Below are 13,780 nucleotides of genomic sequence, written 5' to 3'. Positions count from 1 at the left end.
CCAGTTGTCCATCCGTCTGCCGCGGCTCATTGCCATTTGCCCGCTATATTAACTTGAGCCCCAGCTCCCAGCCATAGCCAAAGACCCACACTTATTCTCCTCCGGTCCCTTCCTTTTGTCGGCACCACTTCAACCATGGCCTCGTGGCGCTCCGAAGCTCTCTTGGGCGTACTGTTGCAGGAGCAGACGAGGGACATCGGCGGCTGCGCTCCGGGCGCACTCCAAAGCTCTCTTCGACATACTGTCGCAGGAGCAAACAAAGAAGATCTCCAGCACCCCCCGGGCCGCCCTCCGCCGCCACGACCACGAAGCCGGCGCGCGTGCGCGGGCGCAGCAGGCAGCGAGGAAGAGTAGTACATGGTAGGTCGCCACCGCTCTGGTCCCGGGAAGGCCACCGCTACTCCACTCCATCGACGCTAAGCTTGGTGGGGTAAACATCGGCAGCCGATTAGCCGCTTGACGGTGACGTGGAGGCGGAAATCTTCATAACCTTGTGCTCCGGCCGGAGGAGGAGGTTATCGAGGCGGATGAGGAGGAGGCAAAGGCAATGGCCGGCTTTCTTGGGTTCATGGCCGGACTTGGTGGTCGGGCACCAGCGATTGTTTAGATTAGGTTTACAGTAGGTTTAGTATGTTTTGTGCGAAATATGTAATGAATTTCGTCCAGTTTGTAGGAAAAGTTTTCAAAATGTAATGAATTTCATCCGGTTAATTTCAAATTTGCTTTGTTTGCACGAATTTCGTCCAGTTAGTTCATATAGTTGTCGAAAGGTATGCGGGCAGCATCGGATGGCATCCATCAGTGTCCTCGGACAGATGCCGGTGTAAATTTGTGGGCTAGCATTGGAGATGCCCTAACTATCATGCTATAATTGCTAACAATCATCCATTATTTGGCAGGGAACAGTTATCCCTCGATCAAAATCAGATCCGTGGTGTTTCGCACTCCTCCCGCATACGAGTGTAAACTCTTGCTTACATAAAAATGGAGCAAGTGGACGGCACTATAGCATGTCATATCACTCGAACTAGCCCGCCTAACGAGCGGGAAAGCACCGCCCTCGTCATTTTGTTCTGGATTTCTATCGGTCGATCGCGCGAAAATGTTACGCTTCGCAAGTTCTAAAGGAAAAGGCGGCACACTTACGACTCGTATGCGTCGCAACCCCGACAGTCCGGCTCGCACGCCGCTCACCAAAGGGGACACGCGTTGTCTTGCAATTTCACTGACATGTGGGACCATAATTGAATAAACTGTCGATAGCCGAAATCTAATCGCTCGGCGGGCGTCGGTTGAGAAGAGAGAAACGGGGGAGGGAGAAGAGATCTCCCGCCCGCCGCGCATGGACTCCATGAAATATATGGTGATAATGTGAGGCGGGTCATGCTGGAGCCCGGACCGCTTCCGGAGCCCGCTCTCACCGCCCTGGCCCCTCAAGACGCCAGCTGCCCGCTGCATGCATAGCAAGTAGTCCCCGCTTATGTGGAGGAGAGAGAGGCATTGACAAAGTCAAGGAGTAACAGTGGAGACAATAGCTTTCATCAAAAATAAACAATGAATACTCATTGCTCGTCCTCTATATCGGAAAGAATACTTTCATTTGCCAACATGTGGGACGTCGACCATCCTGGTCCACCTGCCATGCACAAAATTATCCTGGTCTACCCCGGTCGTATCGTAGGCCCAACCTTTCCCACCGTAAGTTGTTCGGACGAAGGAACCATCATGACTTCGTTGAATTCCACTTCTTCAAGAAAACTTAATGTACCCGCAATACTGCTACCACACGCGAAGACTGGATGTCACTGTACCACGTCATATCACTGAAACCCACTAGGCCAAACTAGCCCGCCTAGGTCATCTATTTTGGAATGGAGGGAGTACGTCTCTGCACTGCTATGATTTTGTGTTGCACGTTCTCTATACTTTTGCTACGATTTTCCTACCCTATGAACCAAATGAGGCCTGAATGTATGTCGACTATTGTCTGATCGATCGCTAAGCCTACAATTTTAGGAGCTAGGGCTATTGGTCGATCGACGAGGGATAAGTATAAGCGTACCACGAGCTCATCAGCCCCAATGTTTCTCTTCGGTGGGTGTTTTGCAAGTACTATAGCTCGCACAATAGCTAGCCTACTAACACCAAGAATCATCAAACAAGCCCTGCTGATATGATAAACAGTTCAAACTTACATCTAAGCATGCCATATATTACATCAAAAGCTGGTGAGGATACATCTGTTTCCATAACTCGGAGAGGGTTCGCATGATTCATCGCATGATTCACTATCAAACAAAAGTAGCAAGATCCGCCCACACAAGACAGTGCACTAGCCCTAAGATGGTTTGATAACACGCATCGTTCTGGTAATTAAACACAGGGCAATGCAAACTACCCTGAAGGATTAGCGCGACCAACTATTTCTTGTCATCGATCTCTCGGGTAATGACTACAGCACGGGCAGCGGCATGGGAATTGATTTCTGGGGCGATGTCCACAGGACTGACCGCGACATCGGAATCGATCTCTGGGGTGATGTCCACAGGATGGACAGCGGTATAGGAATCGATCTCCGGGGCGATGCCAACAGGATGGGCCACGACATCAGAATCATCAAGGACAACCACCGGCACCTACACAACACTAACATATTAGCAAGCACATTGAAAATAATCAAAAAGCAAGCGCATTGCAAATAATCAAAAACCACAACTATGGTAATAAGCCATTATTTTTTACCTTGTGCAGCTCACCGGGGGATCTCATCCCTCCGGGGGCCATCTCCTTGTCCTCGATGGGGGCCATCACCTTTCCAGGGGAATACTGCTTCTCAACGGTGACTATCTCCTCAAACACGGTCTTGAGCCTCACATAGGTGGCAATCAGAGCTCCTGGGGTAGGAACGATGGGGCCCTTGATGTTCTTCCAACTTTCTTTGAGGAGTTCGTTCGCCAACATCCTCAACTCTTTGCCCAGTGCTTGTTTCTTGGAGTTCTTCGTCTCCATGGGTTGACCCGCCAACATGGTCAACTTGTTGGTCGGTGCTCACTTCCTGGAGATCGCTGTCTCAAGTGGGTTGTCCAGCGGCAACTCTTTGCCTAGTGCTCCAGGATCCATCAATGAACTGACAAACAAAAAGCAATCAAAAGGAAACCACAATCGCAATGAAAACGGGAAAAGAATAGGATGTGAGAATTGGTCGGTGCTTCGCAAAAAGAAGATTATTGGAATGAAAATATAGTAGCATAACTGATTCGCCCACCTTTCCTTCGTCGCTAGAGAAGAAAAATGGCAGAAGTGAGTAGCCTGGAGTGAGGTTTTCTTCAAGAATGGGAAGAAAGGGCTTGGACGAGTGTTCCAATGATGGTTGCTTCGTCCAGTCCAACTTGGAGGCCACCTTACCACTGCTGGTAAAGGTGTGGGTTTTGTGATATGACGGGTCATGATGGCCACACCGAGGTGACAGGTGAGTCTCGACTGTAGCACCTCGCTGTGATTTGGCGGATGGCAAGCGGGCTCGGATGCTTTGAAATGTCATTAACTTGATATTAGTCTCTTTAGTATTTGGATCCAAGCATGGATGAGGCTAACAAGCTATAGTCCCACTACTTTTAGTCATGAGACTAAAACGTATCAAAGCACTCTCTCAATATTGTGCACCACGACCAAGGCGGAGAGGAAAACGAGAGAACTACGTAATTAATGCATGAGTTTAATTAGGGTAGTTTTGTAAAGTACGAGATACATTCCTCCAATCACAAAGTCCCTTGGTTCATGAGATTTGAGATTTGAGCCCTATAAACCAGAGGGGAGGGGGTACTGCACACGGTGTAGTCTAGTCACTTGTTTTTTTAGCCGAAGTCCAGTCACTTGTTGAAATCTCTAGAAAGGCAAATACTGCTTTCCGGTTTACAGGTCTATACTACTCCCTCCGTCGGGTGTGTAAGTCATCTTACGAAAACCAAATAGTCCCAAAACACTTAGGCGCGGTGCATTAACTTCTACTTTGTTTCTTGTTTCTTGACATACGTATCAACCAATAAGAGATGAGAGGTGTGCATGCTTTTAATGACTTGCAATGGCTAGTTCATTGCATGGAATGCTATTAATTAGCAAATAAACATTGGTGACCCCAGGAGGAAACGGTGCTAAGCGCGTGGACCTATGCAGAATGAGTATCAACCAATGGATAATGGAGTTTAATTGTTGAACAATAGCAATTTTGTCTCATGCAAGAGCCTGGCTAGTACTCCAAGGAACCGCACCACGCGAGCGTTCGCAACTGCCACGTTCGGTTTGCACTTGGCTCTTCGCCTCTTCGAGAAGACGAACAATGATGTTACTCCTACTTCTACAGTATCGAATCCACTGCTGCATGTCCGTCCACCTCGTGCGGGAGGGATAGCATGTAGCGAAAGCTTCTACCTACTGCTCCTGCCTTTGCGTCCATGACAGTTGGGCCCAATAGGTGGTTGGCCCACCTGTCATGCAGCCAAAGGCAGGTGCAGTTAAGGCACCGGAGCTCAGTCCGTGAGGGAGAGGGCGTTGTAGTAATCAAATTTCTCGGGCTTGTATGAGTTGACGCGACACATCAAAGCACTGCATTCGATAAAACTCTTTTTACACATTTCAAATGGGCTACTTCGTTTGTAGGAGTAGACATATTCTGCTTCGTATGTACTCCCTCCGTTCCAAAATATAAGTCTTTTTAGAGATTTCACTATGAACTGGAGTACATACGAAACAAAATGAGTGAATCTACACTCTAAAATATGTCTATATACATCTGTATGTAGTTTGTAGTGGAATCCCTAAAAAGACTTACATTTAGGAACGGGGGGAGTAGTCACTTGTTGCAATCTCTAAAAAGACTTATATTTGGAAACAGAGGGAGTACAATGCATGCATGCATGCATGCCGTGACTTTCCTTTTGATACTTGCATGTGTTGATTTGATGCACCTTGCCAAATTTTGACTATAAATTTAACTAACCAAATTTTCATGCATGTCACAAAAAATCACGGGGCTGTTTGGATTGTAACTATGTTTGTCTTATGTTGCCACATTATTTTTCCCACACTTGCCACACTTGCCTAACCTGAGTTGCTCAAATTGTTAGACACACCTTGGCTTGCCTAAGGGAATCTTGCCACAATTTTTTGTCTATGACATGTGGGGTTCACTGCTAATAAAAAAATTCTTGTCTTAGGTGTGGATAATAAAATAGACTTATATTTAGGAACGGAGGGAGTAGAAAATATAAATAATAATGCATGTTGGGGCAACCCACGTTTCCGCTAATTTTAGCCGTGGGCTTGTTCACAATTTTTACCAGGGGGTGGTTGTTCATTTAATGGAGGGACTTGTAGTACTACCAGACTTGAACGATACAAAGTGGGACCTGGCACACCGTAACACCACTTGGAACAAGCGGGTAGCTATCTCAAAAAACAATCAACAACTAAAAAAACCACGACCTGGCATGTAGTATAGTACACAATTTTAAACGATTGTTTTGATGGAGTGAAAAAGGAAAACTACCCCACTACTTATATATAGGCCGGAGCCTCCGCGTTTGCTTGCTAGGGCTGCTCTATTCACATACTCTCATCCTCCAGATCTAAACAAGATAGGGGTAGTAACCCTGTCTTTCTCCCTTCAAAAAACACTGGCTTTCTATCCTCACCGCTGGTTACAAATCCGGACATATCCTCCTCCGCCGGTGAAGGGGAGGAGGGGCAGCATTTAGGCCGTCGTCGACAGCGAGGGAGGAGACCCACTATCGGCCGCACCGTTATCTCTGGCCGAGCGCCGGCGCGAGAGGTCCTCCGATCCCTTCGTTGTTGCCCGTGGGCGGATCCGGCCTCCCGCCGCCCACTATCCACATCCCGACGACCTTCGGGTATATCTTCGTTCGAAACCGCCTTAGCTCTACTTCCCCAGCTCGCTACGTTGCTGCATGTGCATCATTTTCTACCTCTCAGCCCCTCTCGACCGGATGGTCCAACGTCACCTATTTTTTTCTACTATTGTTACAGGTAAAGCTACTTCATGGAGTTGAATCTTGTACTCCCTCCGTCCGAAAATACTTGTCACTGAAATAAAGTGGGGGTTGGGGAATTTAGTATGTACATCGGACTTGGTACAAACAGGAAGGAAAGTGGATGAAAGTAGTACAGACTGGTCATCCAACCGGTCTCTTGGTCGAAAAGGGAAATATAGGGGTAACGCTATACACAGTGGTATGACCAGGACTAGATTTGCTATCCACACATAGGAGTAGGTGGCTAGAGTGAACAAAAATGGGACCAACCCAGATATGTTTCTTGGATGTTTGTTTCTTGGGGCAACAAACTATGAATCACCACTTTATGCCCCTGTTTACGTACATGGTGTTGTACTGCTGGTGCACCCACTGTCCCCTGCCCTTATACCAAATATTTAGGCTCCGGTCGGAATAAAGGGGCAGAAAACATAGGTCTTGATGAAAATAGAGGAATAGGAAAGGAATGTAGGTATAAAACTATGGAACAGCGAACCGGAGGAAACTCTCAAGAGAATGTGTTTGGATGGACTACGAAATGTACAGATTTGTTTTTTTTAGAGTAGCATGCTTGGCAGTATGAGATGCTATTTGTTTATTCAGCTGCACAGTGACTACTCTTGTCCTCACCTCACGTACCACACATAGGTTGATTTTTTTATTCCGGCAAACACAGCACAGCAACCTGTCTAACGCATGGCAGCGAGCGCCTGCCTCGGGCTTCCGCCCAAAAAATGAGCAGCGCGTGGATGTTTCTAATCTGATGGAATCAGTACTACCAGACCTGCTTTCCTATGAAACACTATTCACCTTTCTCGTGTTCTGAACGGTTGGAAGGGAAAGAATACGGTAGGAATTGTGTTCCTATGAAAATCCTGCACCAAACCTGTGAACCGAACGCAGCCTTAGCTGTTCTTAATATAATGTCCCTGGTAAAAATGAAGCCATGCCACTGTTTTTGCCTATAATTGTTTGAGACTCTGACAAGTTCAGCCAAATGTTTTTGCCTGTAATTGTTTGAGACTCTGACTGTTTCCTCTGTGCCTTTTTGTGCAAACAGGGATATCCAATTCACCCGGTTGCTGTTGTGACCTTTTGGTGCACTGCACAAAACTCTTCTTAAAAGAAGTGACTTTTGTGTTGTTTAAATGGAATATCAGATGGAACAATTGGTTCATTTTGGTGGAACTACACAAAGGGAGATCTGTGTTCCAATCCTCATCATCCATATTGGCGCCATAACCTTCCTTTAGGTAAGAATGATATTTAATGCATGTGTTCATCTCTATTTTCCGACTGCCATGAGAAAATAATGTTGTTTTTTACTAGTACACTTGTACTCCCTCACTGACAAAACCAATTCTGAATTAGAAGGCCAATCATGTACTTGGTTTCACCAACTGGTGAGGAGAAATAGGAACATAGCATGAAGAGGAAGAAGAAGAAGAAGAAACAATGCCAAGGAGATCTTGCTGAAGCCAGAGGCCTCAGTCGAGGCTATTCAAGGGCTCCGGCAACGACTACCTTACATGTGAGATGATCCTCCAGGGAGCCCTTCCACTTCTACTGTCTTGCTTAATTAATTAGGAGCACTTAAGTACCACTAATTTATTACTGCCTAATTTTCCTGTTGGAGTTAAACAAATCTTTAGTAGGACCCTATGTTGAATCATGTACGTGTGAATGTTTTTCTATGGATGTGAATCATGTGGTGGAGCAGGGAGGGAATATTATTAGTGTCATGACATAATAGTGCTATTGTTTTGCATGTCAATTTATTGCCATTGGTTCAATGAGGCAATGTTTTGCGTATTGTCCATCATGAATTTGATGCTACTGTTTGAGTAATATGCTAGTGTATTCCTATCCTTTCTCACTAAGCTAATGAAGGTTTCACCTTGTTCCTACTTGTGCAAACAAGGATCATGTTGTGCCAATCATACATTTTAGTGGAACTACACAAGACAATACAATGAACTGTATCCCAGCCAGTGCTTTAACTCTGCTGGAAGTTCTTGATAATCTTTCGATATAATCTCAGCACTGGTAAACAGGAGTGATTTCAACCATACATTTGAAGTGCACAAAAATATATACTATTGTGTGATTCCAGTGAGTGCTTTATCATCTCTTATGGGACTACATGAATAAGCTTTTTTCTCAGGTTGGTACGGGCCTAAGGCCTTCATCCATATTAGTTTGGTGTCATCTCTATTTGTATCGTGCTACTGTCATGAGAAACTCCTTTATCTTTGCACTTTTAAGTTTTGCAACCTATGATAAATGGCAATGCTTTGAGTGTTGAGTTGAGCTAATTGGCACTGATTAAATAAACTAATACCTCTCTTTAAGCAAGACTACTATCTTGCTAACTTTACCCATTAAGGTAATGAGGGTGCTTCTATTTGTTAGTGTATGTTTCATCAACTAGTCCCACTATTACAGTAATCTCACTCTCTCAATATATGTGCCAACAGGGATGCTCGATTTTGGTGGAACTGCACACAAACTTTGGGTGCTTCATTACCTCGACAGCTTCCGTTCTTTCCTGTCAGTCGCTAATCTCCTCTTGCTTTCTTCCATTGCTGTCAGTCGCTTGTCTTATCTCGGCTTCTAGTCAAAGGAAATAGTAATTGATATGCTACCTCACACAGGTTGGTACTGGTCTTTATCCTGATTATTGTGCCTGTCATATGTATTGGTACTCTGGTATTGTGCTACTGTTTGCCGATTTCATAAAGGAGTAATTTGGAGCCTAAACTCGCAGGCAAATCATTACATCGGGTGATTTCAGTAGAACCGCACAAAATGATCAGATGGACAGGTACTTATGCTGCTGCTATGTACTCCAAAGTTCACTCAGACAAGCATCAATGTTGACAAGAAGTGCCTATATTCATTTGATTATCAACCGGCGTCAACCAATTGTCAAACTCCAAGTATTAGGATAGTGAACGCCAAAAATATTGCTTGGTGCATAGCCCAGAAAAACGCAGTCTAGTCTTTGGTCCCAACTTGTGCCTTTTGGTTATCGGCACATATGGTAGTGAACTATATGGCATGGAGTCTAAAGATTCCAGACAAGTTAGTTGACGCGTATATTCATCTGGGACTTAATTAGTCTGCACGCCAAGGATGCTCCATTTTAGTTGAACTGCACAAAAAATTTGGGTGGTTCATTATCTCAACCGCCTCCTTTCTTGTCTACAATGTAGAATTTTGGTGAGATACAGGACCAAGATGAGCCAGTAAACTAGTTGGATGAAAGTAGTGGCCAAGTTGCTCAAACCTCCGTCGGCACGAGGCCACTATGTGAGGATAAACCTACAAGCAAAGTTCAGATTGTCTGTGCTGCCTCTTATGTACTCGAAAGTTTACTCGTACAAGAACTAATATTAGCAAGAAGTACCTCTGATTGAACACCATTTACCAGTCTGTACCCTAGGTAATTAAAGTTCGTCCATGGATCATATTGGCTGTGATCTCAGTCATTTGGATGCATAAACATACTGAACATGTGTATATCTGAATCTTTTTGTGAATTATGTATGAATATTGTCGTGTGATCTATCAATCATTTGGATGCATAGATATGCTGAGCTTGTGTATATATGAATCTTTTGAGTTGTTGATAGTGAATGTTGGCTATGAATATGAATGTGTCCTGTGAACCTGAGTTTGATATGAATTGCAACAGAACCAGTTATAACCCTTCTCCTCCTCTCAATCTGTGACTCCACTGCCGCGTTTTCCCATCTCCGAGTCGTTCCCGTCTGGGGCCTCGCCGTTGTCCACCGCCTCGCTGTGTTCGGTGCAGCGTGGTCAGCAAACGGGAGTCATTGGAAGAGGACTGTACGTGGAGAGCCTGACGGCTGGGACCCACGAGGTCCATGGTCGCACGCAAGGAAAGTTCCTCCTTATTAAGTTGAAAAAAAATGTTTCCTCCACCTGATAGCTGGGACCCACCGGCTGTATCTTCACACGGAAGGAAGTGCCTCCTTGTTTTGCAAAAAAAATTATTCATCCCGTTGACAGCTGGGACCCGTCAGATTTGGTGACTGACTTGTGGGCCTGCTAAGCGGACGTGTACGCACGGCTTTGTCAACTTAATCAACAAATGATTCTAGCAGCTGGACTGTTGGATGTTAATCCAACAGCCATGCTCCTTCTTCAACCTATGTTTTTGCTCCTGTCTCCCGTGGGCGGCACCGCTGTGCTGCCGCGCACCCGAACCAGTGAAGTTTCCCACTCCTCTCCATCTGCGACTCCATGCCCCGTCTTCCCCATCTCCGGGTCGTTCCAATCTAGGTGCGCTCGGCACGGTGTGGTCAAGGTGGTCAACAACCGAGAGTCATCGGAAGATGACTATACGTGAGAGGCTGACAGTGGGGACGCACCACGCCCATGGACGCATGCATGCAATGGAACGCGGCGAGGTCAATGTGGTCAAGGAACAACTTCCATCGGAAGTATACTGTATGTGGAGAGTCTCAGCTGGGTCCACGGCCGCAGCAAGTAAGTGCCTCCTTATTACGTGGAAAATAATGATTCCTCCAACTGGCAGCAGGGACCCACTGGACGGGCCACCATATTTTGCGAAAAAAACGTTTGCCCCCTGACTGCTGGGACCCACCTGACGGGCCACCGTATTTCGTGAAAAAAACGTCCCCCCCGGCTGTCAGCTCAAACCCACCGGAAGTGCCTCCTTATTACGCACAAAAAAAAGAATACTCCCCCTGCTAGCTGGGACCCACCTTGGTGGGAGGCTGACTTGTGGGCCTACTAAGTTGACGGGGACAAAGGGCTTTGTCAACTTAGTCAATATGAACGATTCTAGCTCCAGTGACCATACGATGTCCATCCAACGGCCCTAGTGCTTCTTCAACCTCTGGTTTTCTTGCTCCAGCCGCCCAAACCAGCATCGGCCGTGCCTCATGCTCCTGCCTCCCGTGGCCGGCTGTGCTGCCGCGGAGGACTCACCGCCCCCTACTATTCCCACCGCTGGCCAGGTCCTGCGGCGACGGCAGCCTCACACCGCAGCCGAACCAGTGAACCCTCGTACTCCTCTCCGCGTGGGCTTCCACTGCCGCGTCTTCCCCGGCTCCGCGTTGTCCCCTTCATAGGCCCCGCCGTCGTCCACCGCCGTGGTGCTCTCCACGCGGTGTGGTCAACATGGTCAAGGAATGACTTCCATCGGAAGAGTACTGTACGTGGAGAGGCTGACAGCTGGGTCCACGGCCACAGCCCAGTTTTTTTGTGATTTGCCAAGTAAGTCGCTTTGTCGGGCCTGTTGGGCTGCAAATCTTTCACGATGAGGAGAGCTTTCATTCGGCTAGCCAAGAAAATGGCCCATCAGTAATGAGATATGGGTTGTACATTTTTAAAACACATCAAAGCGGCAATTAGTTTCAAATATCTTTTTTCATTTCGAGATTTTAAATTACATTAATTTTTATGCATGGAGAATTTGTTGGATTTTATATTGATATACATTTAATTTTAAATTCAGTTTGAATGTGAGTCGAAATTTCAGGATTAAAAATAGTTCAGACCGCACCGAAATATGCAAAATTTCGTATAATTTTTTAACCGTGGCCACAATATGGGCTGTAATGCTAACAAAAAGAATATGGGCTCCAAACAAAACCTTAAGAATTAGCAAATGGGCTGTAAATTATTAGAAATAATGGGAGATGGGATGTATGCTGTTTTCCACAGATTTGAGGCTTTCCTAAAAAAAGGTTGACGCACAAGCAGTGACTGTTGGATGGCCATCCAACGGCCGCCGTGCTTCTTCAATCTCTGCTCTTCCTGCTCCAGCCGCTCAAACAAGCGCCGGCGGGACTGCCTGCTCCCTCCTCCCCGCGGCCGGCTGTGCTGCCGCGCAGGCCTCTCCGCCCCATCGTACTCCCATCGCTGGCCTAGCCATCCCTCTACTCACCCACACTTGCTGTTATTCTCCGGCGACGACAGACGAACCAGTAAACCCTCGTTCAGTCGTACTCCCCTCCGCGTGGGAAACAACTGCTAAGTCTTCCCTGCCTTCGTGTCGTTCCCTTCCTAGGCCTCTCCGTCATCCACTGCCCAGGTGCTCTCGGCGTGGCCTGGTCAACATGGTCAACGACCGACATGCATCTGAAGTGGACTGTACGTGGAGAGGCCGACAGCTATGTCCACGGCCGCACGCAAGGAAATGCCTCCTTATTATGCGCAAAATAATGATTCCTCCACCTGACATCGGGGACCCACCGAAAGGGCCTCAGTATTTCGCAAAAAAAAAACATTACCGCCGCTGACAGCTCGGACCCACCTGCTATATCTTCGCACGCAAGGAAGTGCCTCCTTATTACGCACAAAAAGAATGAATACTCCCCGTGTTAGCTGGGACCCAGTATAGTGGCAGGCTAACTTGTGGGCCTACTAAGTTGACGGGGACGGAGGGCTTTGTCAACTTAGTCAATATGCACGATTCTAGCTCCAGTGACCGTACGATGTCCATCCAACGGCCGTAGTGCTTCTTCAACCTCTAGTCTTCTTGCTCTAGCCGCCCAAACCAGCACCGGTCGTGCCTCGTGCTCCTGCCTCCCGTGGCCGGCTGCGATGCGGCGGAGGCCTCACCGCCCCCTACTACTCCCACCGCTGGCCAGGCCATCCCTCTACTCACCCACACCCCCTGTTATTCTGCGGCGATAGCAGCCTCACACCGCAGCGAACCAGTGAACCCTCGTACTCCTCTATGCGTGGGCATCCACTGCCGCATCTTCCCCGGCTCCGCGTCGTCCCTTTCCTAGGCCTCGCCGTTGTCCACCGCCCTGGTGCTCTCGGCGCGGCATGGTCAACGTGATCAAGGAAGGCTTCCATCGGACATGGACTGTACGAGGAGATGCTGACCGCTGGGTCCACGGCCGCAGCAAGGAAGTGCCTCCTTATTACGCGCAAAATAATTATTCCTCCACCTGACAGTGGGGACCCATCGGACGGGCCACCATATTTCGTGAAAAAATGTTTCCCCCCTGACTGCTGGGACCCACCAGCTACACCTTCGCACGCAAGGCAGTGCCTCCGGGCAAAAAAAATGTTTCGCCCCCCTGACTGCTGGGACCCACCAGCTACATCTTCGCACGCAAGGAAGTGCCTGACAGTCGGGACCCACCTGGTCAAAGTGTACGTAGCATTGTCATTCTGGTCGCGAACGTGTACGTACATACTGGTCGATGTAGAGGCGCGCACGTGTCATAGATGTAGAGGCGCGCACGTAGCATGTACACGTACGTACAGTGGCAAGGGTGCAAGAAAGAAAATACGGCCACGTACGTACATATGGGCAGGGTCTCTAATGCCTACTCGTGCATACGTACATGGCTGGGTCGGAACAGAGAAACAGCGTCGTCGTCGTGTTCATGGGGAGCCAACCGGCTGGGTCGGAACGGAATGCATGGTCATGTTCATCGGGAGGGCTTGGACGGAACATGCGATGGAAGACGCCTGGCGTACCGCAAAACGGAGGAAACGGCCTTGTGTTCGACCGGCAATGTTCGAAACGGGGTCCTGTTAATCGGGAGGGGCCTGGCTTACCGCAAAACGAAGGAAACGGACCTCCTATGTTAGAAACGGGGGTCCTGTTGATCGGGAGGGGTGTGGCGTACCGCAAAACGGACGAAACGGACTTGTGTTGGAGCGCTACGGTCGAAACGGGGGTCCTGTTCATCGGGAGGGGTGTGGCGTACCGCAAA

This window comes from Triticum aestivum, chromosome 2B (genome assembly GCF_018294505.1).
Source record: "Triticum aestivum cultivar Chinese Spring chromosome 2B, IWGSC CS RefSeq v2.1, whole genome shotgun sequence".
Taxonomy (NCBI): Eukaryota; Viridiplantae; Streptophyta; class Magnoliopsida; order Poales; family Poaceae; genus Triticum; species Triticum aestivum.
Note: the sequence above shows the minus strand (reverse complement) of the source record.